Source organism: Sander vitreus, chromosome 18 (assembly GCF_031162955.1).
Source record: "Sander vitreus isolate 19-12246 chromosome 18, sanVit1, whole genome shotgun sequence".
NCBI lineage: Eukaryota > Metazoa > Chordata > Actinopteri > Perciformes > Percidae > Sander > Sander vitreus.
The window spans coordinates 23,421,851-23,449,557 of record NC_135872.1 but is presented as its reverse complement, the minus strand read 5'-3'; the positions used below and the strand labels follow the sequence as shown (position 1 = coordinate 23,449,557).

The 27,707-nt window shown below is 42.0% G+C and overlaps 1 protein-coding gene across 3 annotated transcripts in view; it reads right to left on the bottom strand.

Annotated features, from left to right (window-relative positions):
• disp1 (dispatched homolog 1 (Drosophila)) overlaps positions 1-27,707 on the bottom strand; it is a 123,717-nt gene that overhangs the window by 83,299 nt on the left and 12,711 nt on the right. For 2 of the 3 annotated variants that reach the window (XM_078274670.1, XM_078274669.1), the window contains exon 2: positions 5,842-5,919. The exons of the other annotated variant lie outside the window; for it this stretch is intronic. The gene's annotated coding sequence lies outside the window, so the exon portion shown is untranslated. The remainder of the gene's footprint in view (positions 1-5,841; positions 5,920-27,707) is intronic. 3 annotated transcript variants of the gene reach the window in all.

The window sequence follows — 27,707 nt, the reverse complement described above, 5'->3', positions numbered from 1 at the left end:
TAACGCTAACATCAGCTGTTTTGCAGCCAAGAGATCACCAAAGCCAACAAGACTCATCCTCTGGGAATCATGAATGACAATATTTCATGGGAATAGAGATACAGATACCAGTATCGGAAAAGCCTGCGATACCGCCTAAAATGCTGCTATCAGAATCGGCAAGTACTGGAGTTTATGCACCGACCTGATACCACGTAATTTAGCCCTGAAGAAAATCTACTTTAAAAAGTAGTTTATTTATGTTATTTTCACGTTAAGACTGACTTTCAAACTGGATAATAAAAGAAAGTTCTGCGGCGTTCATTGTTTGTGCTTGTTTATGTTTCACAAAGAGTTTAACCTGAGCCAGGCCGTACAACAAAGATATAAATGACATCACATCCATACAGGGATAGTAGTGTACAGCTAAAACATAATAAAATATATGACACACTGGTATCGGATCAGTACTCAGTATCGGCCGATACGCAAGTTCAGGTATCGGAATTGGTATCGGAAAGCAAAAAAATATCATCGGACCATCTCTAGAGGGGTTGAGATATTAGAAGAGCAAAAAAGAAAGTCTGCACTACTGTGCATTGTATAATCATTATCGTGCATAATAACTCTTTACAACTACTTGACTGGATACTACATCTGGTATGAGTCCAATATCCAACAACAGAATGAGCATGGGAGCATCTGTAGTGGAGACACTGATGGTTCCATCCGCTTCATTAAACTTCCATTCTATGAGCACAGTATATTTTTCCTCTAATAACATCTTTAGAGTCAAACCAAATGGATTATGTCTTATATTATTTATTTTATCATATAAACGTGCAGGAAGTGCTCTGATATGCTTGAAAGATTGTAGTAATCAGGGACCCATATAGGTTAATTATTTACATATAAGGCAGAAATATACATACATACATACTCTGGTGATTTACAAAAGCTAAATAAAGTGCATTGGCCATATATTCACTGACAGGATTGGACGAATATGTTGGCTTTTAGTAATAATGTGCTTACAATCAATTTCAAGTTCTAAATATTTTGAAAACCGCGTCGGAGTTTGTTTTTTAGTTTTTTTTTTTTTAAAAGCATCTGTTATTGATCACTAAGCACGACTCTATTCACATACAGTATTCCAAAATGTTTTAACATTGGCAGTTTTTCCATCACATTTAATGTCCCATGACATTAATATGTGGTTTCATTACACCAAGCAAGGTTAATCATAAATCAAACTGTGGACGTATTTCAAGTGAAATTGCATTTTGGCTATGGAGAGCTGCCTCCAACTGAGCTTATGCACTGATGTCATTTCACTACACCTGTGTCTTGTTATACTGAGTCTCTCTCTCTCTCTCTCTCTCTCTCTCTCTCTCTCTCTCTCTCTCTCTCTCTCTCTCTCTACAACCGATTATTAAAATCAACAAATCATAAACTTTAATGAAGACAACTTCCTGGGCCATCGCAGCTGACGCTTCTAATGAAGCAAAAAAAAAAAAAAACGACTGGCTGCCAGAGGCGTCTTCAGACAGACGGTTGTTGGGATAAACATCCCCCAACCATTCATTAGGCTAATAGAGCCTGGTGGATAACCTGAGGCCTTTGGATGATGGAGCAGCAGTCATTTACATCTCTTCACGATCAAAGTTAAGAAGGCTGTGTTATGGTGTGTGTGCATGTGTGTGTGTGTGTGTGTGTGTGTGTGTGTGTGTGTGTGTGTGTGTGTGTTGAAGGGAGGCACAACGAGCTGGCTGCCAGACACAACCCGAATGTACAGTCAGCCTAGTAATCAAGGGTTCCCATGCACTGACAGTCAACACAGCTGCTAGCGGAGAGCAGGGAGGGAAGATCAGTCGCTGGTTCCTGGCAGACTTTTTGAGTCAGCAAGCTAAGAAATCCTTCATAACTGCTTTTTAATTCATTACAATTCAACTGTATTCATAGTGTCAAGTCATAACACAAGTCATCTCAGGACACTTTACAGCAGGGGTGTCAAACTGAAGTTCACTAAGGGCCATACTGGAAAAAATGAATCACATCGAGGGCCAGACGTGTAGTTTATTGACCTGCTTTGAGTTCATCGAAAAAGTCCAATATGTTTGACTGTATTGCTGCATGTCTCACATAGCTTTCTCACTTACAGTTTGGTCGAGGTAAAATCCTTAAGAAAGTCAGCAAAAAAGTTAATCGGTTGTGAACCGAAATTGATAAGCGGGCCGGATCACAATTCGCGAGGGGCTAGATTTGGTCCGTGGGCCTCGAGTTAGACACATGTACTTTACAAATAGACCAGTCCGACCAATAATGGATTGTTGAGGCCGATCCAATATCAGTGTTGTAGTCAATTTAGAGGTTAGAAAGAGGCAATCACAGGTGAGTGGCGTGAGGGAATTGTGCTGCGTTCCCGGAAACCCGTAGCCCGTGTTTTCACAACCTTCTACCCGTGAAAGTGCCCTGGAACGGCAGCCAAACCCATAACTTAGCTACTACTCGTGAACTCGTACCAGATCGTTGTACTCCCAGTTACAGTTTTTGACGTCACACACACTTGGTGACCCCCTGTTGATGCTGTACAGACGCCGGTGATTAACGGTGAGAAATAGAAATAAATAGACATAAATAGGCAACGTAAAGTAATTCCACACATTGTAATCCAAACAATACACATACGATTGTGTACTACTACAGGTTAAGTTTATTAAATGAAGCCCAAAATATGTCGCCGACTAGAAATTGCTAGTATCAGCTAGCGCTAGCTAACGTCAACGGTAGGTAGCCGCTAGCTAACGCTAGCTAGGAGGGTTTGTCGTGACTTTGCCCAAAACGCCACCAAGTCATGAGTTGTGACTTGAAGTCGTAACTTACGGGCTAAAAATTGTGTCTGGAACGCAGCATTAGGATCTGGGAAGCCACGCTGTTTTTCAACCTTAGCTGTGTGCGAGTGATGTTTTAGATCTAGTCCGCTCGGGTTTTAATCCTCAGTGGGCACAGTCCGTTTTTTTGTAGATGTTTTTAAATGCATCCATAACTAAAGGCGAACCTCATTATTTGTACCAGCAAGAGTTGGAAATGCCTTCAAATTCACTCCACTGGTATTTTTGTGGTTGTCAGATTGCCACCACAAGTGTTCCCCCCCCACATTAACACTAAACTCAAATATGTTTTTTAATGATCCCTTAAATTTGGTTATGACCAAGATATGTACTGAGCGTGACATTTTGCAGTTGAAAATTGTCAGCGAGCAACTGTGTTTCTAAAGTACCACAAAGATTTCTTTGCATTTTTGGGCTACACTTTTTTGTTACTTGTCATCAGCCGATACATACGCAGATACCAATATCATCGCGATAAAGTAATACTGGCCTATATATTGTCCGGGACGATCGGACAGGCTCGAGTTGAAGTTAAAAGGGCGGAAAAATTGCCCTGTGGGGGGCTGCTTTTGGTGGCGGAGGGGGGGCGTATTATTTCATGTACCAGTTATATAACTAATACGATCCCGAGTTCAAATATAACCTACAGATGTAGGTGTCCTGTGTTTGTTTTTATGACTGTTTAAAAGACGGTCATTGGAAATTAGCAATAGCTATAAATGCTGCGATGCTGTACATTACAGATACAGATACAGAGATTTGTTGCACAAAAACGTGCTCTGGTTTATTGGCATTTCTTTAAACCAATCACAATCGTCTTGGGCGGTGCTAAGCTCCGGACGGAGCCACGGTGACTCTGCAAAGCCTCGGGAAGGAACTTGTTTTGGTGGAACGTGTGTACGTTTGTACGTGTTACAGAAAACTCAGACTGGACAGATAGTCCGGCGGCAACGGCGAAACAGTGGAAGTGGAACGTCGGGGATATAGACTATAATCCTACTAATACCTACCAATATCAGTATCATTTATTTTTAGCTCTTTTAGCAACTACCTCAAATTACTTCCCTCATGCAACCGCCACTGTGTTGGTCTACTTGATAGGAAATGATGACACTCAAAGGGGACAACACATGTAGAGAAAAAGTTGATTTCAAAATGTGCTGAGAGCCAAGACGCACACAAAACCTGCTGAGCACCATGTCATCAACACAAATTAAGTAATTAACCATTATTATTTGCAGATTTCCACTTTATGGCCAGGCTTAGAAAGAGTTAGGCCTGGGCTAAGGTCAGTGTTTACTTCCTCTAGGGCTCTAAAAAACGTTTCAAAGGCTGTGAAGTCTATTAAAGGGAGTCCAAGCAGCTGCAGGCACGAGAGAAGACGGGCTGAGCAGCGCACAAGCCTCCACTCCAAGCACAATCAACTACAGACGCTGTCCACGTTACAAAGCAGCCACAGCTGCTCCTTTCTAGCCATTCTCCAAATTCACCCATGATTATACACACACACACACACACACACACACAATGATCACGCACAACAACAAATGAATGCCGGCACGCACTCACTACGCAGTCAAGCCTTTACACATGTGCATGTACGCACGCATGGCAAGGTGCACGAACAGGAACCAAATCACAAAAACGTATTCCCATACACTGAATACATTTATTCTATGCATGGCTGTGGACACACACACACACTGGTGCGTGTTTCCTACATCCTACCATGACAAGGCAGCCAATGTGAAGGAATGGAGGAGGGAGGACAGACTGGCGTCCAACTTGAACCTGCTGAGCCTCTGAACAGAGAGAGTTGTTGGCTGACTGATACGGCACTGAAAGCCTTCCAGCAGGACAGGTCCAAGCAGAAAGACAGATGGAGTGAGTGTTAGAGAGAAATGTGTGTTATGTGTGTGTTTTATGTGGGTGTATTTGTGTGTGTGTGTGTGTGTGTGTGTGTCTGTGTTATGTGTGTGTCTCAGAGTGTTTGGGTTAGTGAGAGAAGAGTGTGCGCGCGCGCTCGTGTGTTCGTGTATGTGTGTGTGTGTATGTGTCAGAGAAACCAAGTCCAGAGTGATTGGGTTAGTGTGAGAAGAGTGTGTGTGTGTGTGTGTGTGTGTGTGTGTGTGTGTGTGTGTGTGTGTGTGTGTGTGTGTGTGTGTGTGTGTGTGTGTTGGTGATTACCGCTGCCTGACTTTAGATTTCTACTTCAACATGAAGTCATGTGTTGGAAGAGGTTAAAGGGAACCAGTTCACCCTGAACTGTTGATAATATTTTTCCTTGGTGGGGATAACTTGTGAACAGCCATACACCGTCACACACGGCTAGAACCACCAATCATCCGACAAGCATGTTTTGAGAGTAAAAATAACCCCTCAATTCACACTAAATGGGTATTAAAACACCCAAAAACACATCATCCTTAAAACGCGGTTAAGAATAACGAGTAGTATCAGTAGGTTTTCAGTAGGTTCTCCCTGATACGAGCTGAACCAGGGGACAGGACCGGGAACGGCTGCTTCACTGCCCGGTGCTTAACTCTTGCACATGTTTTCTTTATTAAGCTGCTTGTGATCAAGGGACACTGATTAAAGGACAATTCCGGCGCAAAACGAACCTAGGGGTAAATAACAGATGTGTACCCACTCTGTCGCTCTCTGGGACATGTTTTCATGCTAATCGAATGAGTTTTTAGCTTGAAAGACGCTAGCGCGGACCGCTGATTAGCTTAGAACGCTGGTATTCGGGGCACAGGGAACATAAAAACAAAATCGCTAATTATACCACTAAAAAGGCTCAAAATATCACCACACTTCAACGGTAGCACAATGAGGGTCCCTAAATGTTAACCGAAGCATTGAGGACTTTATAAGTTCAATGTAAGAGACACAAAATAACACCCCAAATCCCAGAAAAAGTGAGTTTTTTTTCACAATATGGGCACTTTAACAGTGTCACCTGTCTTACCTGTAGGAGGACAAAGGACCATGCTCTGCATCTATTCATGCGTTCAGACTCTCAAACTCGTCACAGCAACAGGTTCATCTGTAAAGAGACACAACGATAGCATTCAACCTTTTCAATGGAATTCCATTGCTAGGCAACAGCCTGGCCCCCTGTTAACTTCCTGTCAGTTGTTGCCATTCGCATACACTGCAACAGGAAATCAACTTGGGTCCATTTAGAATGTTTATGCTTACATCTGTGAAAAGTACTCGAAAGTGCAATTGAGGGGTGAAGTTGCAACATTTTTGCATTTTTCATTTGGTTCGGTTTGCTTTCACACTGCACTCAAACGCACCAGATACTGTAAACAAATGTCACGCGATCAAAGCGGTCGCTTGTTTATTGGACAGAATATCCAAAACAACACCAAATTTATAACGTCTTGGGTTTACTGCTTCTGCTTTAGTGTTTCTAATATTTTACAAGAGGGCGAACAATGTGAGCAGCTGACAGACAGCGACGATGATGTCACACAGACGACCAGCGATGTATGGTCAGAACAGCTTGTGGATCTGAAAGTCATCATGCCTTAAATCGTATAGAAGTCCGTAAATTGTGTGCATGGTTGAAATTGCAGCCAGTAAATACACTGTTTTTGGTCCACTTCCTGTATTTGGGTGGGATCGCGTTCTCAACTGAAGTGAACCGAACTCTAGTTCACTTGGAAGCGAACCGAGACCCCCGTTTTCAAGCGGACCGGAGTTTGTTTGTTTGATCCGCACCAGAGTTGGGATGAGCTTTCACACCAGCCCAAAATAACCGGACTATCCGACCAAAACGCTCCAGGGTTCGTTTTTAACGGACCAAACGAGGCAGTAGTCTATATCCTTGACGTTCCACTTCTGGGATTGCTCCGTTGCCGCCAGAAAATCCGCCGGATTTCACTCATTTAGGCCGGACATCCGTTGCCTTGGGCTTCCTTTGTGTTGGCATTCTAAACTCCGGTGGATTTCTGAGGACTATGGTTGACTGCTCCTCAGATCTCTGCAGGGTAAATCCAGACAGCTAGCTAGACTATCGACTAAAACAACCTTTGAACGTACACACGTTCCACCAAAACAAGTTCCTTCCCGAGCCTATTTTGCAGAGGCACCGCCCGTGACGATTGTGATTGGTTTAAAGAAATGCCAATAAACCAGAGCTCGTTTTCCTCCCGTCCCCGAATGCCATGTGGAGTAGCCAGACCCTCCTCCAGCGCGCTTTGGAGGAGGGTCTGGCAAAGCGAGACTAGTGTGAAAGCAACCTAAAACTGTCATTTCTGTTTTCAGAAAGACATGAGTACTGTACTCGCCAGTCATCAGAGAGTCGTTTTGTGTTGCCTCCCCTGTAGAACTGATTTAATACAAAGGACAGTGCATCATCGAGCAATGGTTGCATGGAATTCATTATAGTTTTGGGATTTTTAAAAAGTAATAAAATATGTTTTCATAAAAAGTTACAATTGTATTTATTTACACATAAAAATGGTGTAGAATAACTATAGATTTTGAAGATTTGAAATGGTCTTTGGAAATTAGCTTTTTTTGTGAGCTAGAAGATTCATTTTCAGGTACTTTCTTTCTGTTATGAATTATTGAAGAATGGGCTGTATGTAAGTTCATGTTTTGTTGTACCTTTGATGTATGGTTTTTTTTTGGTTTTTGCTGTTCTTTTGATGTATTGTGAGTATGATTGTTATGAATGTATGTAATCCAGTGTATTAATAATAGCGACCCCAGGATGAGTAGCATCTGTTTAAGACAGACAGAAGCTGATGGGGATCTCAATAAACAAACTAAACAACTTCTACAATGGGTGCATTCGTACTATAAATAGGAAAAATATATACAGTGTAAAACATGTAGCTCAATTTCCATTACAATACTTTGGAAACTAGCAATTTAAAACTGTCCAGCTAATGATGGAAGAGATATTGTTTTAATTGGCAGATGAGAGAGGAAAAAGACTAGGAATGTGTTCACAAGGAGCTCTTAGGGACGTCAGAGTGTATCGGCTGCAATGACGCAATGCATGGCACAAAATATGTACTAAACTTCTCTATTCAAACACGCTGAAAGGTAACTCCACCGCCGGGTCCCCATAGACTGTTAATAAGGTCTGAGGAGGTCACTGAACGGTGAAGATTACACACAGGGACAGAACAAAACTCATAGTATTTTGCACAAGGAGAGGCTATAGGCGATGATTTGACAGGTGGGGAGAAGAAGAGATGTTTGATAAGAGGTGAAAGGACTAGGCGGCTACATCCACCCTGCTCGAGACGCCAGTCCAGGAAGGTACAGGTAGCCTAATAACAGGGTTATGATATGTTCTTGAGTATGTCAAACGGCTCTTCAGAACAGAAGGCCATTCAAATCCAACATATGGTCCACATCACCAATTACCAAGGTGTGCGTCGACAGGGACAAGATGAAAAGAGTGGTAGCCACAGAGGGAGTTTAAATATGGACAGATGAGGAGAGGGGGGACTTTTAGCCCATTTAGAGTATTGACCTCAGGTCAGATGGACCTATTTCACACAAAAATAATGGCTCAACCTTTCTCCCCAGCCTCCTTGTCTGAAACAGAGGAAGTGTGGCCAACTAAATTATTGCAACTTGAAAAATAAAATCATTATCTACATATGCTATTGCCTTGGGAGGAACTACCTATTGGCATACAAAAAGCAAGAATGTTATGTAGTAAAATTACTTTTTAAATCAAGAACATGCCCCCTGTTAGTGACTTTAGGTTCCATGCATATCAAGCATTTTCTATGTCCCATTTCATCTGTCTTACAAGGAAATAAATGCTGACACAGACACACTAAGGTAAAAGTAAACTATATCTTCAACAGCAAACACTGAAATGGTTTCTGACTATTCAAATGAACTAGGAAAATGGTCCTTGCCTAGGCAAACACCACTGTCTTCAAAGATAGTAGAGAAAAAGCATCAGTACGTTGTAGTGGTGTCATGATTTCGATGTTAAAACCGAAAAATGGATCGAAATGAGCTTTCGATTTCGAACTACCGAAATTTGGAAGCGTGATCGACGATTCCCCCCAGTATTTGTTTTCTCTCTCCACACCACACACAGCAGACACAGGGAAGCTTACCGGCTGGTAGCAGGCTGCTATAGACAGACACAGGGTAACGTTAGCTTATCGAAGTCAGAAGTTATGGAGGAACAACTGAAAATCGTCACCGTCGCCGGTGTGGTTACATTTTGCCTTCCCCCGTGAGTAAATTATGTAAACAAACAGTGAAGGTAAAGCATTAGGGCTCTGACGGGACTCCATGGTGCCTTCAGGTACACATCGTTTAACTAATGGTGCATTCAACTGCCGCACTAAAAAAAAAAAAAACTGAGAAACTCAAACTGTTGTTGCAAAGTAATCTGTTATCTGGTGGCTCTTATTGGGGCATTGTTGTCCCGGTTGACAAAAAAAAAATTTATTTCGAAAATTGAATCTAATTGTGACCTTAAAATCTGTCAAGATCAAATTATGGATTTGGAAAACCGTGACAGCCCTAGTATGTTGTTGGGTACGTGTGATAAAGTGTTGCCTGTAGTGGAGGACGGTAAAAAGCAGAATCAAGAATGTTTGAAGATGAGGATGCGGTAGTAAGTATATAACAGTGATAAATAGGACGGCGCTGAATAAGATAAAAAAATATTTAAAAAATTAAACCTGCTTATGAGGTTCAGAAAAATATAGAAGTGCTAATATGGATTCTTTCCTTTGACAATATCCTCCAACTTCTCCAGTGTTTCTTACTACAAACATGCGACAACAGTGTGTTGGAGTGGAAAGGCCCAGGCCTCCATGCTGATTTAGTCCCAGGAAGACCCAGATTAACTGTAATTAATGCGCATACAACCGTCTCGCACACAATTCCCATCTACCCCAGGTCACTTGTAGGCCTGGGGCCAAGCATGCATGCACCAATGAATCCAATGGCTCGGGTCACAGTCTGCTCTCATTTCCAAAAGAGCCCATCAAATTCTGGGGATTCTCGTCCAGAGTTCTCCGTCCCAATACAGAACTCCCTTCAAAATGTGAAGTGTAAAGGCAGGCAAACTAAGCACTGAAAATACCACTATTCCAGGGAAGGGGCTAAAAAAAATAAATAAAAAAAAAAGTAATTGGTTTCACAATAAAAAGGGTTAGGGTGAAAGGAACTACTCCCCAAATTCCTACCTTTCCACAATTCTGAAAATGTTCCCTTTGAGCCTGTGAAGACACAAACAATCTGTTGATTCAGTGGCAGAACCCTTTCCCCCTAAGCCGCTATTTGCTTTAGCGGCGATGACACAAGGGGAGGAATTTGAGCAATGCCTGTGTATCGTAGACTCATTTCCTCACAGTGAGAGCCATCTCCAGACAGACAAGACAGCAGTGTGAAGTCTGGTTTATTCCTGCGCCTCTGGCTCCAGGTCAGCCAGTGTCCTGCAGACATGTTATACACTGGTGTTTTTATGTCAAGGGTTACGCTGTCAATTCAGAGACATACACTCACATTGTTTCCTAACCATTTATTCATAACCTGTAGCAAACAAGTAATGGCATAAAGCATTCATACATGGAAACACTTTCAATCAGCCATGAAACTACATTTTCCAATGACCTCATGAGACTCAACATGGATGAAAGCTCATCACGCATCACTTGTTTGTTTTGTCTTGAATTATAAGCAGCAGCCAATCATTGGCTATCAAGACAATGAATTCACGTGAAGACACCAACTATTTTTAAGCATGCCCTAATCCATGCTCTTTTATCATTTCTAAAAAGAGTATTTCATGTTGTACTTCGAAGAAATGACTAACTGCCTATAGGATTCCAAAGGGCTTAGTGTCTCATTCGGCACAAATGGAAGTCTCTCCCAATTGTAAGGGATCAAAGTAGCCTCATAACTGCGCCGCTTTCAAGTAGAAAATGAAAGGCGTGAAAAGCCAGAGCACGCTCGCTCTGCGATGGGATGGGATCAACTCAAACTCAAGCAGCCTTGAGAAAACGTTGCTTGTTCAATAGGGGATCAATGCCAAGAATTACTGTGGCGCTTTGCCATGTGTGCTCATTCTCCCTTTCTCTCTGGCCCTCCCTGATATTTTCCACTGGTGGGTCAATGGCATGCCATTAATTTGCATGCTAGCGAAATGCTGTGCTCATATTATGCTTTTTGGCTTTTCCCCTTACCTTTATTGTGTTATATATCTTTGTTGTGCATGTTATAGGTTTACAAACTGAAAAAGCCCAAAGTCCACCCCAAAGGGACTTAACCATCTCCAACAGAAAACACTGTTCACCAACTGCTCCAAACAGCTCTATTGTAGTCCAGCCTTTACTTCTGTTTGTAACACACGTTATAATGCTCGCCTAGCTGCTAGCGTGGCACGCCCTCATACTCTGCTTCTGACTGGCTAGTAGTCCTTACCTAGCTACTGAGCATGTGCGACTCCCAACAAAGATGGGACAGAAGTGAGATGTCTCACTCTGTAGCTAAAACAGAGAGCTCAACACACAGGGTGAAAAGAGGAGCTGCAGCAATGTGCAGTACAACAAAACTATGGTGTTTTTTGAAAATTAAACCACGTAAACCTATTCTGATATAACCTCTAAATACAATTATGAACCTGAGCATAATATGAGCACTTTAAAGAGCCTTGAAGTATACCCGTTTTCTCAAATGCTCCAAAAGTCAATGAAGAAATGGAATAGACTTTGCAAGCATATTAGCAATCTTTGTACTTCATGGACGCCAGCCAAGAAGCGTCAACCCGCTTCTTCTCTCCACTTGTGTCTTTTTTCAGCTGTTCGATTTAATGCCAGATATGTAAATTGCTTCTGAAAGTCACACAGGGGCTAGTACGGGACCAGTTGGTTTATAAAAAAAAAAGGCCAAAAAAAGAAGAAGAGAAAATAGAAACCTGTATCAGATGACATAGGGATATCAACATCGGAGATCTCCAGTGATGAAAGCAGTGGCGTATGAGAGGGGGAGAGAGACAGAGAGATAGAGAGAGAGAGAGAGAGAGAGAGAGAGAGAGAGAGAGAGAGAGAGAGAGAGACAGAGAGAGAGAGAGAGAGAGAGAGAGAGAGAGTCGCGAAAGGCAACAGCAAGAGTGAAACAGGCTATGGTAATGTGGACTAAACAAATGAAATGATCCCAGGATGAGGTGGTTGGGGTTAAAGGGGATGAATCAACTTTAAAATCAAGTCAGCCCTCGGTTTTAATCCCATTACAAACTGTTAAAACGCCTGACTGAGCCTACCTTTAAAGGCTTTTGAAATACGTTGACCTAAGTGTTAGGGGTAAAAACCAAAGATGAATAGCCTCATGCATAGGCAAGTGCACATCCACCCACATACACACCTGGCACCGCATTGCTCAATGGGTTGATCTTTCACTCTGGTGCAACTAATAAAAAAAAAAAAATAAAATGACTGGAGAACGAGAGGAGCAAGTTGGTAGAAGCAGCGTTTCAGAGATCACAAAAAAGCCGCTTCTTTTGGAAATTGGGCAGTAGGTCGAACAAGATCAAATAACAAGGACGTTGGCTCGAGGGCTCAGCCACAGGCAAATGTGCCCTCTGATGTCATCAATACATGACTTATTAACATGAGAACTGTTTGCAAAGTTAACTCCAAAGCTCCTCATCTAAAAAACATTTTCAGACAGCAGCATTTTCTCAAAGATCACATAGATTCGGTCAGTGGTGGAATGTAAACCAAGTACATTTACTCAAGTACTGTACTGAAGCACAAATTTGAAGTACTTTCTTTTCATGCCACGTTCTATTTCTACTCCGCTACATTTCAGAGAGAAATATTGTACTTTTTACTCCGCTACATTAATCTGAAATTACGTTTTTTGCACACTAAACACAGTTTATAAAATGCAAGGTTTCATTTTAAGTTAAATTACCCAGCAATATAACGGCCAACGAGTCCAGCTGAAATGATTAGCCCATTAAACACAGTTTGGATCGTTTCCAGTTCTTAAAATGTGAGGATTTTTCTGCATTGAGTACTTCTACTTTACATTTCTTCAAGCACATTTTCCTGATGACACGTACCACGTACATACTTCTACTTAAGTAACATTTTCAATGCAGGACTTTCACTTGTAACAGAGCATTTTTACAGTGTGGTATTAATACTTGTACTTAAATAAAAGAGCAGAATACTTCTTCCACCACTGGATTCTGTAAAGTTGGAAAGGCAGTGCCTCACCCCTCACCCCCCCAAACACCTGAGGAGAATCAGTCGTGGAGATTTGTCTTTTGTTTACATTTCGGTTTTGCCAGGGAAATGACAAATGGGCCTCAAAGCAGGCCGGAGCGCACAAGACGTCAGCCTTGCAGCTGTTCCTGTGTGCCTTAGTCCCGTCACTGTTTGTGTTCCCAGGAGAGGCCGAAAAAGCGCTTCCAGGTCGCCCACTAACCTGCCGTCTTATTACCAAAAGTCCATCCCGCTGGAACACAATGCTGACCTCTCATGCCAAAGGTTACTTAGGGAGGAGGAGGATGGGGAAGAGGAGGGGAAGCGGGGGGATTAGGAGGATAAAGAGGAGTGGGAAAGGTGAGCAAGAGTTATGATTGTGAACAATCCTCCTATCTCACCTAGGGTTGGATGATTCATCGAAAAAGCAAGAATGGCAGAAATTCAGAACCCCTTAACCGACGTAACTTTCCCGTGTCGGTTTTTTTGAATCCTGTTAATACGTTCCCCACTGTGTGTGTTCATGTAATTTCCCCTTAAAGCGTAACTCTCGCCAAAATGCAACCTAGGTTTTTTTTTTGTGAACGTACCCGAGTCAAACTTTCGTTTAAAAGCATAATTAGGACGGTATTAATGAACATCCGTTAGATTCAAGCCATTGCCAAATGAGTTGCTACAAAGCTAATTAAGACTATCAGCTCCACACAACTCTCCCTGGTTTCTCAGTATGACTATGTTCAGAGGATTGTGAAGTCTGACGACTTCCGCGGGCAGAAAATCGAGCAAAGATAATTACCTCTTCTGAAGAGTCCATGTTTTTTTTAAATATCCGTGTCCTCCTTGGCTACTAGCAACTGCATGGAGGAGGGGTGGGGATGGTGCGCGATCACGGAAGGCTTGCATCATGTGGACGCGCCGACAGTTTTGTTGTCATTACTTAGAATTCCTCATGGGGGCGACAGAAACTACGCACTGTAGCTTTAAGATTAGAAAAAAAGATTACGTTTGGGTTAAAACACCAGCCCCCTTACTACCAGGACACACACACACACACACACACACACACACACACACACACACACACACACACACACACACACCTCGTTTCCTGGGTGAAAGTCTTGTGTTTTACGTTTGACATGGCAATATTTAAAATCATTTATTGAGGAAACTTGCTTCTTACATTCAAACTAAAATGTGACTTCTTTCATAAGTTTTTTTTTTGATTTCAAGCAATGTGTGCTTTCAATTTCAATTGTTCGAAATATTCAATAAATAACCATAAATAAATAAATAGTTCATCTGTGTGCATTTCCTTCAATTACTTTTAAATCCCAAAAAAAAAGATATGCACTCTTTGATTGAGAAAAGAATATCCCACCTTTAATAGCTGAGCATATTTACAGTACAAACCTTGTCAGTGAACTATGCCGGCCAAAAAACCCTTAAAAAAAAAGTAACAACAACAAAAAAATAATTGTTCATTAATCGTGATTTTGATTTTAGGTCATATCTATCTAGCCCTAATCTCACCCCTCACTTTCATTTCATTTTATCATCCATTATGGGACTACTTTTCCCAGGATTGACGCACTTGTGTCGCAAACTACTTGGACTTCCTTGAGACACTTCTTGAGGCCAAAACAAGCATATAATAATCAGATTCAAATTCTCCAAATAAGGCCCCTTAAAAGGTTCCAATGTGGAGATTTTCTTCTATCACGCCTTCCCATTTCCAGGTTAAGCGTTTGGCATTTGGCACAGGCCGGGGTGAATGCCTATAGATGGCATTGCTCTTAGATCACAGCAAGCTCATTAGCTCTGGCCCGCTGTTGCGTTCACTCAAACCAGACCAAAGACGTGATCGGGTGGAAATTCAAAGTGGGTGGGAGGAGGAGGGGGGGGGGTTGCAAGGGAACAGATATGTTTCCTTGGATAAGGCAGAGCCTAATAATGACTTCCTGTATTTAGCCTGGAAAAAAAAATAGAGAGGCACCATGAACGGACACAAGTCCGTCCAACACAAGTACTATCCAAGAGTGCTGTAATGCCTTCGATGCAATGTGATCCATCTCTAAGGTTATATGTACTGTATAGCGGACATGAGTGTGATGAGGTTGGGTGTATGTCGGAGGGTTACAACATCTGGATTTTGTAGTACATGCCTCTGGAGATTCTGACAGTTGAGCAATCGCCCACTCGGTCCATTCGACGCTGCTCCTTCCCTCTCTTGTTCGCTTCTTCCTCCATCCTCCATCCTTTACCCCTCTCCTTCAGGACCATGTGAAAACTCCCAATTACCAGAAACACGAGAACGGTTGGACATGGACATGGAATATGCAAAACACAGGAGCCCTTAACAAGGGCCGTGCTGAAAAGTGATTGAATGTGTCAGCGGGTCGTAAAAAAGGCCCCCTCAAGATCAATGTAATTATGAAAGCTTTACGTGGAGGACTTTCCGGACTGGGGAGTGACCAGCGACAGGAGGAGGAGGGGGGAATGCTGCCAGCATTATGTTCCACCAACAGAAACCCCTTTTCTTAACCCAACAAGTGGAGAACAAGCAAAGGACTTCCAGCTGCCTTCCATCAGCAGCTGTGATAGACCAGGGGAAAGAAAGACGGGACGGAAGAAAAGAGGTTTGTAACACCTGCAGCAGGGTGCCAGCAAACATTCCTTGGTCCTCCGGCCCCTTGGTGATGCACTCAATAAATCCTCGTGATTAGCTACAGTAGCGGGCCTAAGTGGCACTTAAATCAAACCCCAAAGGGGAAGTTGTTGTGACCTCCGAGCTTTGGAAATGTGATTTAGGCCCGAGTGATTATTACAAAAACAAAGCGAGTTCTGTTTCTCGAAAAAGAGAGCATGGAAGGAGGAAGAAGGGTGTGATGGAAGTGTATGTGAAGGAGAAGTGAGCGTAACAGCAGGTTTGCAATAATAAGCCATTATTTGAAGAAATTCATGAGAATCGGGAGAAACAACTCCCTGTTATTAAGCTATTAATGTAACTTTGACTAATAGTAAGTCCATTATGCTTCAGTATTCTGGGAATACTTCGCACCAATACAAGACACAGATGTGCATATAGGAGCTAAGCCAATGTTTTCATATTGTGATTGTGAAAACTGTATAGTCTGTGGTGTCTGCTTTTGCTCCAAAATCTAAATGCGCACCGATGCATTTATCATTATTTTCAAAGCTTCTCCCACTGGACAGCGTCTCCAAAAAAGCGACAGCCAAGATGGGAGAGGGGGTGTAAGCTGTAAATCAGACTCAAAGCACTGTCACTGAAATATCCACCGATCCACCGTAATTTACAACATTAACCTGAACCACAGTTAAATGAGAACGTGACTGACCCCTGAGACAAAAAGAAAACAACAAAAAACTCCACAATTCGGTCCACCAAATTAAGCAGCAGGCCTGACTGTAGCACAGAGTCTCCAGAGGTCTATAAACCTGCTGCGCTTACGGTAACAGAAGGGATGGCACAGCTCTGGTCCGCCCTGCCAGAGTATTGTAGACAGCTGACGTAGACCAGACCCAGCTGCACTCTTTGACTCGCAGGAGAGCAAACCGTATTTCTACATACAATCTGTCAGTAGGATTAAGGCCCTGACACAGCAACCCGACGGCAGAAAAGGCAGTTGGACTGATCAGTCGGCTCCCCGAGGTCCAAAAAGTGCCTTCGAACACACCGAAGCGACGCCGACTTGATCGTACGTTCTGCACGTGCGTGAGACGTAATACGTCTCCATAACAGCAGGTGGCGCTAATCTGTATTGTCACCCAAAAAATGAAAAACGGAAATGACGAACACGTCGCGTGGGTCTGTCTGCTCCCAGTTTTCAAACCCTAACAATAATGGCGGCCGATCGACAGTGGTCAATTTGAAAGCTTTTCGTCAGATTTTGAGAGGCGTTCGTCAGGCCCATCCCGCCTGTCATTTCCGGTAAGTGTTGGAACATAAGTGCACTGGTTCGCTAGTCAAGAGCTAGCGCTCCACCAATCAGATTGGCCATTGAGTCCGAATGCCCACCTCCCGATTCAACATGTCAAATTGGCCAAAATGAAGGCAGACAGCTCCTCCGACGGACGACGGCACGGAACACACCGAACAGACTCGAGTCGCTGACCTCGCCAGACTGTCCGACGGCCGATTATCGGGTTGGTGTGTCAGGGCCGTTACGCTCCAACATCAGTAACATACCACTACACCTCCTAGACTCTAGTAAGGGTCATTTACAATCATTTTTATTCTTATCCTTTTTTTCCTGTGATAACATATATACCAGGTGATAGCTATGAGGCAGACACTGGACATTTCACTCTGTGTTTTCTCTACCTCAAACCACAAACAATAACAGCAGTTATAATGAGAATGCAAAGAGGCTCACACACCTTTTCTTAAAAAAGTTGCTATGGTAAAGTTAGTCAGTCAGACTAATTTGGGCCAATTGGGCTACGCTATCAAGATTCATTTATTTGTCATAGTTCCTTGTGTACTTACATACATAAAGAAAATGAAAAGACTGTTCTCCACCAGCCACTTGCAGTGCAACAGGAAAAGACAACAATCATACAGACGTACGTAAGAATACACAGACTAAAATATTTAAAAACGGTCAGGGCCTTTAGACTCTTACGTGTTCCAATTACATACTCTATAGCAGTGTTTCTCAAATGGGGGTACGCGTACCCCTAGGGGTACTCTGGAGGACTGCAGGGGGTACGTTAGATCTTCGGAAAATGTTTATTTAAAATGTATCATTCATGCATATTTCCTAAAATAATGATATACTATGACAATGAATGCATTTAGTAATACATTCTAAATATTCGGGGTTTTTTAAGTTACAATGTCACTGTGAATCAGACACTGATGGCGGAGCACTGTATTGTGCCTCTTTGTGTCTCTTTGTTTCTACCGAAAATGTTTTGTACTGGAATAAAAAGATATTTCGATGGGGGTACATTATTGAAGAACCACTGCTCTGTAGCATACGAAATCTAACCATGTTTTCGTGATAATACGAAGTCGACTAAGTTGTAGTGTGCCTTAACCTTGTCAGCTGTGGACAAGTTGCTTAGAAACACAGAACGTGAAAGTGCCAGAGAGAAACAGGACGGCAGAATAGGTGGAGTAATGTGGAGTCATTGGAAAGAACGCAACACAGGGAACGGTGGGGAAAACCTCGACCCTTCATTTTAAAACACACAAGTAAGAGAACAAAAAGTATGTGTTCACATACAAATACAATGCAAGGAGAGGAACACAAGGACAGCGACACAATCTTCCAGTCGTTTACACACACACACACACACACATCTGTCGTCAAACACTACGCAGTGAAACGCCCTCGGGATGGCCGTGACAGCTGAGGACTTCCTGTTGGAGGGCTCATGTCTGCGCTGGCAGCCAGGGACCGTCAAGAGTAGAGTCCTACAGGCTGACGTAAGACTTGCCAAGAGTTGTGTGCATTCATCTGTACATGTACGGGCTCTCGTGCTTTCGGAGAGGGAGCTATCTGGCTTCACGCCCCGTGTCCTAATAGGCTTTGGTTTCTTAAGACGACAGGAAACAACTAACTGGTCTTTAGTTAGGAAACACACAAAGCCCCTTTTTATACGGAGAGAGTGATTATTTAACCCTTGTGTTGTCTTAGGGTCAAATAACCTGCATGTACGTTGTATGGAACGTAAATAATAATCTTCGCAGGTACAATTAATGATTACTTTCATTGAATTTTGGGTGTTTTATTCAATGTTATAGCATTTGAAAAAGAAAAAAAAAAATGGTTTCAAGACTAAAGTCTGTGACTCACTCAACATCCTCTGATCTTAACTTTTAGTCAAAACAATGCATCATTTCTGCTTTTTTTAACTAAAGAATTGGGTATAATGTCATTTAAACTAGGTTTAATGACCATGACTTTTAAAAAAAAGAGTTGAGAAAAGTGACAAAAACGTGTGTGTGAAGAGTCAAAAACATTGGAAAAGGTGCCAAAAAAAAAAAAAAAAAAGTCACTTTCAATTTAGACCCAGAAGGACAAGACATTCATGGTGGACGGGAAGACACTTTTAAAGTCTAATCTTTAAATCCAACTGACACAACAAAACATTAAGTCCAACCTAAAGCTATACCCATTTAACTAAAGCTATTTGATGATCCAAAAAGTTGATGTCTGGTAGGCAGTGTTGGGAGTAACGCGATTACAGTAACGTATTCGTTTTTGCTGTAGCGCAGTAATATAAACGCATTACTAATTCAATTTCGGTAATACTATACCCGTTACAATCTCAGTAACGCCAGTTACAACGCATTTTAACGCCACATTTAGAGGCGTTTTTTTTTTTAAGAATTCACCATCACGCGAAACATTTCTTCACAGGAGTCAGTGTTATTTCCTGTTGCTGGAATTCGGTGGTTAAAACGACTGCAGAGACGGATACATTTGCGAGATGGACATTATTTTCAGGCGTTATTTACGCTGCGTAGAAGCGAGCTGTCCCGTCACTGTTCCCCGTGGTCAGAGCCGGAACCAGAGACGGTACGGACAACATCTGTGTCCCAACAGGTGACAACTGGTACGTCAGCGCGGACGCCAGTGTGTCCGAGCCGCTCACAGACAGAAACATGTCGGGAATTAACCTTTAGGCGTGCTGCACGTAAATACCATTGCATTTTATAAGTAACTATGCCGTACTTCAATACAACTGCAAAGTACTTTTGATTGAGTATTTTCATTTTCTCCTACTTGCCTGTTCTACATTTTACTTCTGTATTTTTATAGATTTGAGCTACTTTGCATATTCATATTAATTATACAAAACAGTATGAATAACCTATGTATGTATTAAAGTGGATAAAGAGGAGACTTTATTGATCCTACCTGCTACCTGCCAAGTCAAACTTCCGCTGTGAAAGTAACTCAAAAGTAATGCAAAAGTAGTGTAACGCATTACAATTCAGAGACAGTAATATTGTAATATAACTAATTACTCTCAAATGACTAAATAACTAGTAATCTATAATGAATTCCATTTTGGAGGTAACTTGCCCAACACTGCTGGTAGGTCTCTGGGAATAGGGAAACTTAATCATACAGGAAAGTAAAAGTTCTGTTTCCAGTAAAAGCAGTTTGTTTGGGCGCCCTGATAGCTCAGTCGGTAGAGCGGGCGCCCATATGTAGAGGTGTACTCCTTGACGCAGCGGGCTCGGGTTCGACTCCGACCTGCGGCCCTTTGCTGCGTGTCATCCCTCCCCCCCTCTCCCCTTTCATGTCTTCAACTGTCCTGTCAATAAAGGCCTAAAAATGCCCAAAAAATTATCTTTAAGAAAAGCAGTTTGTTTGGATAAAGTGATCTCTGGAAAATGAAGTGCAAACATGTTGCAATGTGTGAAAAAAAAAACTCATTTGAAATCAAATCTGAGTTAATACCATACATCATCTGTGTCTACCGTGACTCTAACCCAAACGCTAGCCACATATCTAGTAAAGCTTAATAGCACTCGTCTCTCTGTGGTCTGTCTTTCTTCTTGTCGAGACAGGTCTAAAACAAAAAAACACCTAAATAAACATAAACCCTTTTTTCATTTTTGGCAAAGTGAAACAGCTAAGTACGTGTTGTCGTTTTTTTTTTTTCTTTGAATTTCATACAATACCTGCTGGAGCTAAGACATGAGATTCTGATGCAGAGATAAACAGGACTTTATCATTTATTTTGCGACGCCATGTTGCACGTGTTGGACTGAGGAAGCACATGAGCAGCCGACACAGGCAACTGAAAATAATTGGAATGAAACTATGGCTAGGACATTTGACACTGATGGACAACTAGATACGATATGATGAGTCAATGAATTGATTATGTGAATGACAGAAAATTAATCGGAACCTATTTTGATAATCCATTCATCACTTAAAGTGCTCATATTATGCTTTTTGGCTTTTTCCCCTTTCCTTTATTGTGTTATATTGTATATTGTGTTGTATTATATATATATATTTTTTTTTGTGCATGTTATAGGTTTATGAAGTGAAAAAGCCCAAAGTCCAGCCCAAAGGGACTTCCCATCTCCAACAGAAAACACTGTTCACAAACTGCTCCAAACAGCTCTGTTGTAGTCCAGCCTTTACTTCAGAGACAAACGTGGTCACTTTGTAACACACGTTATAATGCTCGCCTAGCTGCTAGCGTGGCACGCCCTCATACTCTGCTTCTGACTGGCTAGTAGTCCTTACCTAGCTACTGCGCATGTGCGACTCCCAACAAAGATGGAACAGCGGTATTTTCACTGCAATATGCATATCGGTTATCGGTTTTATTAACTACTAATAATCGGTATCAGCCTTGAAAAAAATAAAAAATAAAATCGGTCGGTCCCTAAACCAGACAGATTATTTTAAGAGGATGGAGGAATGAAGGGCTGCCGTCAATCCAGGAGTGGGGGTGTGAGATGGCTAGGGTGGGGGCGTTTGAAAAAATGTCATACAAACGGTTCGCCAGATTGGATGTCTATACCAGAAAATGGGGAAAGTACCTGAGCTGGAGAAGCTTTGTGCTGGGGAGAGACGTGTATGATGGGCTTATGGTGTTGTCATTTATACATATATGTTTTAGAGTACAGGCCCGTGTTAAAAGCAGCTCCGCACATCGTCCCTCTGCCCAACACAGTCATGCAGTGGCGTCCACAGAGACCATATCGTGGGGATTGAGGAGTTGCCAACACCCCAGCGAGTGCCATTAAACATACCCGAACACAGAAGCCAGGCCGGCTGCTTTGCCAGAACCCGCAGCCCCCCGCAGCCCCCCGCAGCCCCGAGCCTGAGACTGCCCAGGGTCACAATCAGCCACTCGGAGCCCTGCGCTGTTCGTAGAGCTGTTGCTCCACCAGGGATCCAAAACAAAATGAGCAGTAGTGAAATACCGTACTAAAAACAGAGAGCTTTGAAGTACTGCTGCTCCTATTCAATCTACTCCATGCCCCACCCCAAAAGAAGCTGCCAAAAGAAAATGCAAGCCAAATGTTTGCTGTAGTTCAGTCATGTTGACGGGTGTGCGTTTTATGTGTGTACACCCATGCTTGTGTGTGTGTGTGTGTGTGTGTGTGTGTGTGTGCATATATGTGCCATGTGGGATTGTTTGTATGCAGGTGTGTCCATTATCAAACTGGCACGCAGCGTGAGGGGAACATGTTTTTTGTCCATTTTAATCCACATAGAAGAAGGGAAAAGCTGGCTGAGAAAAGAAAAATATCTGGTTCTTCACGAGTAGGCAACACATAAAACGAAAACAGACGTGAAACTCTATGTTAACAAAAACAAACACAGTTAATTCACTAAACCACTACTGAAATTCTGCAAAAACAATGGCTGCCGATTTTTTGGAGGAAAGGAAGAAGGAAAAGGCTCAGGACAGGGCAAGATAAGACGAAGATAAGAAGGTGAGCAAGAAAGGAAGTAGAAAGGCAGAAAATATTAGAGGATACTGAGAAAAAGGAGGGACAAGAAAGCACGTGGCAGAGAGGGATGAAGAGACAAAGAGAGGGAGGGCGGCATGGTAAATCGCAGCTCTACAGTTAGCCTTTTAGTACAATTTATGGATGGACTCAAAAGGTCTTCATCAAGTAAGACAAAAGAAATGGAGTAGGCTGACCCTCTGCCACAGCCTTCCTCTATTTATTTCTCCATTACTCCATCTGTACCTATCCATCCGCCTCTGTATTGTGACCCAAACAACAGGCCGGCCGGGGTCAGTGGTTTGGGCCCGAGGCCAAGATTGCTCTCATTCTCCCTCCCTTCCCTCGCCGCTCCCTGGGAGCACCCTTACAAACCCTCTCTGGTTTGTGTCAGTCTAATGAACAGTCTCTAACTGTTCTACGGCAAGAAAGCAGATGGAACCCTGGGACGATTTACAGCACATACAGAGAAAATGAAGGAGGGAAGAGGGGGCAGTTATGTTTAAAAAAAAACTAAAAAAAAACTAAATGCACTCTCAAAACGTTCCTCTGGCCGGCCCAAAATATGCCTTGCACTTGCACATTTTTCCAATTTATCTCTTATTGAATTAAGGTTTCAGACTGCTGGACGCCTTTCAGGAGAATATGGCAGAGGAAGAAGAGAAAGACAGAGGACGTGTCAGAGGAAGGACTAAATCCCTGAGATTTCTCCTGAGACGGCTTTGCTGTGAAGATGATGGGACATGTATAAAAAGGTGATGATGACGACGTTGGGAGCAAAGACCACTCCGAAGATGCAATCACGCTGAGACTTCATTTAGTCTCCATGCTTAACGCTACACTGACCACCTAACAAAGCTGAACTCCAGTAAATGTCAACTTAATAAACTTAATACTTTAACTCAATACTTGAACAATGGCTGTAACCCTGTTACTTCAAACCTCTAATATTGACTGTTGATTTGTGTCTATCCTACTGTCTACTTTATTCCCTTATAATGCCCATATTTAATGCTGTCTTTTTTTCTTTTTTTTTTAAGTTTAACCTTGCACTGCTATATAGTTTTTATATTACTATGTCTACATTCCTTGCACTATTGGACTTATTTGCACTACCACCATGACACACACTCTCATAGAGCACCTTACCATAGAGCACCTTACCTGCCCTGTCACTGCAAGCGTCTCATGCCTTTAGTATCTTTTCCATATTATTCATGTGTTATTTTAATCATCCTGTTTATGTATGTTGTGTGTGACGTCTTTAAGCTACTGGGACCTTGAATTTCCCCTTGGGGATCAATAAAGAAAGAAAGAAAGAAAGAAAGAAAGAAAGAAAGAAAGAAAGAAAGTAAGTATCTACCTACCTACCTACCTACCAAGTATTTCATTCATACTCCTTACTGTAATAATTACCCCATGTTTCCATGGGGTAATTATTACACTAGTTAAAATGTATACTGTATATATATATATATATATATATATATATATATATATATATATATATATATATATATATATATAGACGGGGCTACAGTCACACGTTCTTATGGGTCACAGATTACGGCGTAACACCAGAAAAGCCAGTGTTAGCGTATCCAGCCATGTAAAAGGTAGCAGGAGATTTCTTTATATAGGCCTAATTGTATTTTAATGACAACAATGACAACGACAACAGATCAACAGATGGAGACAATTACGGGATTGGAAATTATTCAATCCCCCACCCGAATTGGCCCTCAGGTATGTAATATGTCTATTTCATTCATAAAATAACTTTACAATGTTATATATATATATATTTTAAATCCAGAAACGTTTTAGGGTTAAACAGGAGTGCTGCCAACATGGACATTGCAGAGCGCCCTCTGGTGGGCAAACTATGCAACGCCAACACTCAGAACACGGTTGAAGGGTGTTTCATCGGTTTTTATTTTATTTTTTTAAATATTCATTTATCGGCCATTATAAATGCCGATACTAATAGTTTGGAAAATGCCTAATATCGGCCTGCCGATATATCGGCTGGCTCTAGAATTTTTTTTTTCAGTTGAAACATTAAGTGGAACCAAAATGAGGAACCGAAATTTGCGTTCTAATCCAGCCCAATTCCTATGGGTTACGTAGGAACCGGTTCCACTATGGAACCGGGTTTCGGTACCCAAGCCTATTCGTGCATCAGTAATAATCATAATAATACAATTATTATTAGGGGTGGGAATCACCAGAGGCCTCACGATACTTATGTCACGATACAACATTATTGCGATTTGAAACACATTGCAACATTCTGCGATATATTTTGGATTACCTTTTTTCAAATGATGTCCCCAAAAGGAAATCCGTTTTATCTTAAAAATATATATTTCTCTGTTTGTTCATCTCACTTCAATTGTACTGCTGCAAAATGGGATTGTTAAGCAGACAAACTGACCAACACATATATAATAAAAGGTCGACACTTGGCGTCTGCGGATCAATACAGTATTGCCACGGAAAATATTGCCATACTACTTTTTCCCCACCCCTAATTAATATAACTTCTAAATATAAGTAAACTGTGATTGGAGGAATTTGACTTGTAAAAGAGTATTTCTATACTGCAGTATTGCAACTTTAAAAAGGTATAATCAGGCCAGACGTAGCACAGGAAGCGTGGGGTGAAGCAAAAGTTTCATGGCAAGCCGATTGTTGAATGTACCAATGTTCTGGCAGCAATGAAATAAGCCAGAGGAGGGAAAAGTTTTGCTCTGTAGGGGTTGGGATAAGCTAGTTCTCCATCTGTGATCATTAAGGTCCAGTTTTCCATCCGCGCTGCCTCTCAGCTCTGTCGCAGGACACATTCTCAGGCATTACGGGTCTCTACAGTGTCTCTAAAAAGTGAACTAGGGGGCTCAGAGCAAAGGCTGGAGTCAAATAATGCAGACATTGTGTGAGGCGATTGAGTAATGACAAAAGTTTTTATAGAGAAGGTCAGTCAGGACGTGACATTTTCAGAACAAAAAGACTTTCACCGGAATAGAAATGTCAAAATATCAGTTCTGCAGTTTTCCAAAACACTATGTCATACTGCCTCTGGGCCCAACACATTTAAAGTGCACAGGGGACTGTCTGATCTTTTAAATTCCTGCTTTTCAAACGTTTCTTTCCTTTAGCATTTGCCAATATGGGTGGTAACCCAGGATGATATACAGATTAGTCACACACATATTTCTTTCCTTCACCTGCACCGGTTTAAAGTCTTGGTGACCTGCCATGAGGTGAACTGCATCTACTTAGCATGCAGACTGGCACAGTTAGGGGCTTGTCAGTAATGATTAAGCAGTGTGGTGCAATTTGGTGTTAAGTATTAGGGGAATTTGGACTAGTCCTGTCCATCAGCTTAGAGAAGGCCAATGGTGCACAATGTGAGCTGCAGCTGTGTTCTGTGCCAGCCACGTTTGTGACTTTTCAGGGCTGCACGATATGAGGAAAATATGCGATGACGTTGTTGAATATCGTGGTAACAATATTATTTGCGATAAATAACCAGATAAAGTGTAAGTGCTTTCAGTATTCAACTAAAACAGAGCAAATTGAAATAAATCATTTCCAACATTATTTTATTGAACATTTAATTGAACATTAAAAGCACCATTGAAAAAAAAAGAATGATAGTTGGGCGCCTGGGTAGCTCACCTGGCAGAGCGCGCGCCCATATATGGAGGTTCACTCCTGGACGCAAAATAGCACCACACTTCAACGGTAGCATAATGAGGGTCCCTACATGTAAACTTTGTAAGTGTACAGAAAGTTTATTAAAAAGATAGTTTAGAAAGTACCGTACACGTATACAGGTGGGCGCCATCAGTCGAACGACGAACGCCGTGCAACCAGTAACCAGTAACATAGCTCGAGCACGGCGTACGAAGTGTGGTGCTATTTTGTTAGTGGTATAGAAATAGCGATTTCTTTTTACTTTACCCTTGCCTAAACGACTAGCGTTATAAGCTAATTAGCGGTTTGTGCTAAAACTGGTCACATTCGATTAGCATGAAAACATACCCCAGAGAACGGTCGACTCGGTACCCATGTGTTATTAATCCATAGGTTCATTTTGCGCCGGATTTGTCCTTTAAGGCCTAAAGAATGATATCTACATTTTAAAGTGTAGTTTTCTAGTGCTATTTACAACTAACGCAGCTTTCGGATATGTTACAGCCTTTAGCGATGCTGATATCGCGATAACAATTGAAAAAACAATATATTGTGCAGCCCTAGACTTTACCAAGCTATTCCAATTCCACTCCTTTACGAGATTATATGCTGACTAATTTAGTATATTTTCTGGTAAAAGTAATAAAAGTAAGATTTCAGATTTTTCTTTTTAAATTTACTGTATTTTGTTAACAGTTGTCATTCGACACCAAACTGTCAGTATGGGACATGATGGAAATAGTTGGGATTGTGGAGGTGGACACATCCTATACAGATATCAAGGACTGGCTGGCCAATCATTACTCATCCCTGTGCTTCTCAGTTTCAGTGCCTTATATTATTGAAGCATTTCCAGCAGTTTGGAACATTATAGATATTAAGAATTATAGAACAAAAATGGCACTCGGGGAGCGTAGACCTCCGCCAAGGCCAATGGTGCATTCACATGCTCCTCGGATGGTCCCATTTCCCGAGTTGGGAACTCATTCTTCCGACCTCGGTGTGTTCATGAGCTTTTGAGTCGTAATGTGGAAACAACATGGACGCTACAGAGAAGATGTGTTGTATTGTGTTGCTCAGACTGTTGACTGTGATAGCGGTTTCCAGTATTTGCGTGACAACAAAGAGCAAAGGAAACGTATCAGTTGAGCCCCGAAATATGATCGGGAACCAATTTTTCCGATTATTCCGACACCACATGAGTGCAACACAGATGCTCTGTTTAATAGTGTATCCGCCCCGTGATTCGGATACACTCCAAAATGTACTGGGTTCCTCTTTGGCCCATGCTACACCCTTCCACCAAGTTTCATTAAAAATCAGGCCAGTAGCTTTCCCGTAATCTCTTGACAGACAAACAAACCAACAGAGGTAATTATGGAGGTAATCAGGTAATTTCTTCGTAGTCTAACTGGTGCCACATTTTCATTTTTGTGACGGATCAATTCAGTACAAGTT